At 38.3% G+C, this 6,125-nt stretch overlaps 1 protein-coding gene across 1 annotated transcript in view; it reads right to left on the bottom strand.

Annotated features, from left to right (window-relative positions):
- DPP6 (dipeptidyl peptidase like 6) overlaps positions 1-6,125 on the bottom strand; it is a 362,352-nt gene that overhangs the window by 146,958 nt on the left and 209,269 nt on the right. The window lies entirely within an intron of this gene.

Raw genomic sequence — 6,125 nt, forward strand, 5'->3', positions numbered from 1 at the left:
TATAGAGCGAAAAATACGGTAAATCTAAGGAGCAATAATAATGTAAATTATTTTAATAGCCGTAACCAATGATGGGATTCAGCCGGTTCGCACCAGTTCGGCAGAACCAGTCGCTAATTTTTTATTGCCCAGGCCCAGAACGGACTTCTGGAAGCAGCATCCACACAAAGAACCGGTTGTTCACATATTTGAATCCCACCACTGGCCGTAATCATTCTGGTGATGCTGCAATGCTAGAAATGCACTATTGCAGGCTGCTGACTGCTAAGAGTTCGATTGTGACCGGCTCATGGTTGACTGAGCTTCCCATCCTTCCAAGGGCGATAAAATGAAGGCCCAGATTGTTGGAGAGGCAAAATGCTGACTCTGTAAACTTCTTAGAGAGGGCTGTAAAACACTGTGAAGCAGAATATAAGTCTAAATACCATTGCTATTGCTATTAAATCACCTACACTTTGAAGAGATACAGCTTCCATAAGCTTCTATGCTATGGATATCTCTTCAGTAAGCAGGAATAGCTTTGTCTAAGTTGATTGGCTGGAGTGTACAAATAGTCCTCCACTTATAATCATTCATTTATTCACCATTTGAAGTTACACTAGTGCTGAAAAAAGTGACTTATGAACATGTTTCACACTTATGACCATTGTGGCATTCCCATGGTCAACATTTGAGTACTTGTCAACTGGCATGTATTTATGACAGTTCCCTGACCCCCAGGTCATGTGATCACCCTTTGATAACCTTCCCAGCTGGTTTGTGACAAACAATGAAAATTGGGGAAACTGAATTTGCTTAAGGACTGTGTGATTCACTTAATGATCACAGTGATTCATGTAATGAGCACAATAAAAATGATTGTAAAATCAGGCTAGGCACAAGATGACCCTCTTAATGACTGTATAGCTTAGCAATTAAAATTCTGGTCCCAACTGTGGTCATAAGTGAAGGTCTATTTGTAACAGAATATAGCTAGGCCAAAAGGGTAAAAAAAGAGGATGTGTACAAAAAAAGGTCCAAGGGAAGAGAAGAAAGGAAAAAAAAATTCTTCCAGAAAGAAGAAATGAGAAAGGTAAGTAAAAGACACCTGAATCTGTTTATCCCTCCAAGTAGCAGTCAGTTTGATATATGATTATGTATTTGTTTACTGCAATTTATATGCTGCTCTAAGCCAAACAGTGCACCAGGGAATGCTTCCTCTTGTAGATAACTGTTAGCTCATGTCCAACTCCTGACAGCCTGTTTATTCCCATGCATAAACAAAGATACAGAGCAGCTATGAATAATGTCAGGGAGTTGGAATAAACAGATAAGTCTGTGCTTACTTATATAAGCTTGGGATCACTCGCAAAGTTCTGACTTCAATTATTATGGTGCCTCCATCTTAACAGTTATGGCTTTATAGGCAACTGTTTTGTCACCTGAATAACTATAACCATCACCAAAGACTTTAAAAGTTTATATGGATGGCATGGCTCATTTATGGAAATTAAATCTATCACAAGATGTGGAATACCAAAAGCTGGTGTGCATCTCCCTGTCTTTTCATTGCTGAAGAAAAAACATAGCTTTTCTAGGTATGTCTAGGTATGATCCTATCATCAATTACTTGTCATTCACAGTAAGAAAAAAAGAGGTGCTTTTTTTTCCTCCTGGGAATGTGTAAAACTTCCAAATGGAGTAGATTTAAAAAGCAAATTGAACTAATCCTATTATAACTCTTGCCTTTCATTTACAGCATTTCATAAATATATCAGGAGCTTCTGAAAATCGTATTTTAAGTTTTATGTTATTATTCAGAAAGTATGCATCATAACTTAACATTCACTACTGATTTCAAATCTATTATAAAATATAAACCCACATTTTATACTTATTGATAAATGTCCCTTCTGCTCAGAATGATAAATTGTACAAGCAGAGTGAGGGCGTATCGAGAATGTGCTCAGAGAAACAGGCATAACATTTTAAAGCAAATACAAAACATAAATAAATGTATCTTTTCCCTTCTCTCACAGATTATGTAAAAGAGTAATTTTTTCAGGAAGTATTAATATACTTGCTGTTTCTGAACATGTAGTCCTCAAGGATCCAAAATCTATCACAATGATGATCAAATTATGGATAATCACTATTGAAGTTTGGACTGCAACAGTATTTCTCAAACTCATCTGCTTCAAGATGTGTGGATATCAACTCCCAGAATTTCCCTAGCCATCCATGTATAAGTTCTTGTTATTTTTTTCTTCTTCTTCTAATGTTGTCTCATCAGAGGTGCTTTCTCTGGCACTATTGGCTTGTGATTAACAGGGAATATGTTTAATCAGCCATGATTTAGCAATAGCAATAGCACCTAGACTTATATACTGCTCTGTAGTGCTTTACAACACTCTCTGAGCTGTTTACTAATGTCAGCATATTCCCCCTAACAATCTGGGTTCTCATTTTTCTGAGCTAAGAAGGATGGAAGGCTGAGTCAGCCTTGAGTTGGTCAGAATCGAACTCCTGGTTGTGGGCACCGTTGTGTCACAACAGCTCGGTGATCTAATTTTTATAGCTGCCTACAAATGAGAAGGAGTGACTTTCAAAACAAAATCAAGAAAGACAGATGATCAAAGTCAATTCTGGACAATTTTAGTTCTTTAATAGCTAGAGTGCAACAAGCCAGCATGGCTGCTGCGAATTCTGGGAGTTGAAGTCCACAAGTCCTAAAGTTGCCAAATTTGGACAACCCTACTCTAGGTCATTCCCTCTATTCCCTACAAGAAGCTACTTCCACCAGGATAGCAGGCAAGGAAAATCAGCTTGAACATGATTTATAGATTATCCTGGCACAGATCCAAAAAACCTGAAATGATCAGCACAGGCCTACAATAATGACCATGAATGTTTTCATTTAATATACTGATATCTCTTCCTATATGAAGAGATTTTGGTTCCTTTGAATTAAAAAAAAAGTATTTTCCATCTTGTAATCTTCCCACTACTGCAGTCACAGTTGTAGTGGTAAAGCAAAGCTAAAAAAAAATAAATCCCTAGGCATCTATGTCGATAATTCTGTGGTTAAAAGTATGCAGTCCTGACAGCTGTTCCATTTTTTAAAACAGAGAAAAACCACAGCATAAATGAAGCAATCTTACAGCTGTAAGTCGAGGACTGACTGTAATTAATAAGGAGATCAAAATAAAATTACCAATGGCTCACTGTATTTGTGCATATTGGTGGTATGACAGTCCTTGCACATAAAATCCCAGACTGTGTTAACAGATGTCCAGCGTGCAGTGCACAAATAACATGGCCAAATCTTCCTTTCTCTTCTGCACTGGTATTATTTTATGGAATAGTGTATTTGACTCTGTGTACTACATTTTAGGAAGCATATTAACAAACTGGTGCATGTTTAAGAAATGTAAGACATCTAGAAGAATATTTTTTTTGAAGGTTGTAGCCACTGGGAACTACATTTGATCTGTGAAAGAGAAGACTGTAGGATGATCTGTAGAATGATCTTCAGGCATTTGAAAGGCTATCATGGAGAAGATGGGGCTGAATTGCTCAGTTGTTCCGGAAGACAGGAAAAGAAACAATGTGTTTACATTACAAGGAGAGAGATTTGGGCTGAACATTCAAAATACATTTCCTAGCTCTAACAGTTGTTCAACAAGGAACAAATTGGCATGGATGTTGGACTACTAGACATACTTCCAATTAATCTAATAATGCTTTTCTTCTATTTCTAGCTTGCTACTTCTTTGCCAGCCTCCACCAATCAGATCCGGGGTCGGATAGTAATGTGCAAATACAATGCAGAGGAATGAACTTTTACTAACCCAATTTAATTACTTAATTATTGAAGAAGACCAATCACACGAAATCAATCTGGGACTCAAGTTTTGAAGAAGCTATCTTGTTTAATATATTGATGAGACTTGCTTCTAAAAGAAACCCAATAAATTGGCTATCACTATTCTTAACCAAACCTTAGCAAATCTACAGGAGGAGCCAGAGAAGTTTTGTTTTACAGATTTTGAAGGATCAAACTTAATTGTCTTTGGAAATAAATCAAAGATGCTTTAAAACTTAGGGCATAGCCTCCTTACTATCTTTGTAGCTGGACTAATTTTCTTTTGATTGCATAACTACCTCAGATTATCTGGTATTAAAATTAGGCACAGGACTGTCCCATTTTTAAGTCGGAAAATTTTATACATCAACACTTTTATTCTTTGTATTTCCTTGGAAAAGTTTATTTTAGTCACATGCTCAGCTAAGCTATACTTGCTGTCTATCTGCAGGCAACTTATTTCCTGTAATTTGAATATTGAGATAGTTATAACTTAGACCTCAAAAGCTATCATTTCCTAAATGTGAAAATTATGAATAAGTATGGAATGCATGGAGTCTGGAAACCATCCAGATCAAGAGACTGTGAACAAGATCATTATGGGTATTTTCTTCTCCAATCTGCTTCTGAATCAGCCACAGAATACATATTTAGAGTTTCCAATTGCAGTTTCACTTTGGCCTTGATATCATCTCACAACTAAGGAAGTTTTTCAAAATCATCTATCACTTATCAGTAATCTTTCTTTCTTCACTCTGTGGATATTCAAAAAGGGATCTGATGCTCTCAATGAAGCATTCAGAGTAGTCTGGAAATCAATAATTCTCAGTATTAATATCTCTGAATAGCTCACCGTAGATGCGCGTGTTACTCATCAAAAATAAATGTTGGGGAGAGAATACAACTATAATGTTATTCTGGTATCTGCAACTTTAGTAAATTTGCAGAAACAAATCCTCAGAACTACTATTACTGTCAGATTTTATAATTTAACTTACATCTCTACCAGAAGAAAAAACAGAATTCATCTGCAACATATGGCATAAAGACTGCAAGGAGAAGACTAGCAGAACATGTCCATGAACACCCAGCAGTCAAATGATATAATGAAAACTCTTTAATTCCACAACATATTGACAACCATAGTTTCAACTTGGAAACTGTAAGCATCCTTGACCAAGCCAAGTCCAAAAACGCTAGAGAATTTCTACAAGGCTGGAACTCTGACAAATTGGCTAGTAGACACATAGGCATAAACAACATCTACATATTGTGCAAAAGAGACAATCAACAAGCCAAACCAAAAAGGAAACAAAAAGACCAAAACAGCTCCCCACCACCAATCAATACCCAGATGAGTTTAGATTAACACTAAGGTTAACCTCAGACCAATAAACAAGGTAAATAATATCTCATTCAAGAAACTAATGGACAATCCCTTAAATATGAGCCAGCAGTGTGCTGCAGCTGCCAAAAAAGCCAAAACAGTCTAGGCTGTATTAACAGGGGGATAGAATCAAGATCACATGAAGTATTAATACCACTTTATAATGCCTTGGTAAGGTCACACTTGGAATACTGCATCCAGTTTTGGTCACCACGATGTAAAAAAGATGTTGAGACTCTAGAAAGAGTACAGAGAAGAGCAACAAGAATGATTAGGGAACTGGAGGCTAAAACATATAAAGAACAGCTGCTGGAATTGGATATGTCTAGTTTAATGAAGAGGACGAGGGGGGACATGACAGCAGTGTTCCAATATCTGAGGGGCTGCCACAAAGAAGAGGGAGTCAAGCTATTCTCCAAAGCGCCTGAAGGCAGGACAAAAAGCAATGGATGGAAACTAATCAAGGAGAGAAGCAACCTGGAACTAAGGAGAAACATCCTGACAGTGAGAACAATTAATCAGTGGAACAATTTGCATCCAGAAGTTGTGAATGCTCCAACGGAACCGCCCAGATGGTTCCGTCCCAGGCGACTGATGGACCCCGAGAGGTTCCTGACGGAGCTTGGGCCATATCCGGAGGATCTGGTCCACGACTCGGCGGAAAATCAGGCGGCGGCTTGGGAGACAACTGCCGCTGCAGCATTGGACCGAGTCGTGCCTTTGCGGCCTCTGACCCGACGTGGATCTCGACCATCTCCTTGGTTTACCGAGGGGCTGAGAGAGATGAAACGTCGGAAAAGACGCCTGGAGAGCAGTTGGAGGGCCAGCCGAACCGAATCCACTCGAACACAGGTAAAGATACATCTTAGATCTTACCTAGTGGCGCTGAGGGAG

This window comes from Protobothrops mucrosquamatus, unplaced genomic scaffold (assembly GCF_001527695.2).
Source record: "Protobothrops mucrosquamatus isolate PMUCROS unplaced genomic scaffold, P.Mucros_1.0 scaffold5, whole genome shotgun sequence".
Classification (NCBI taxonomy): domain Eukaryota; kingdom Metazoa; phylum Chordata; class Lepidosauria; order Squamata; family Viperidae; genus Protobothrops; species Protobothrops mucrosquamatus.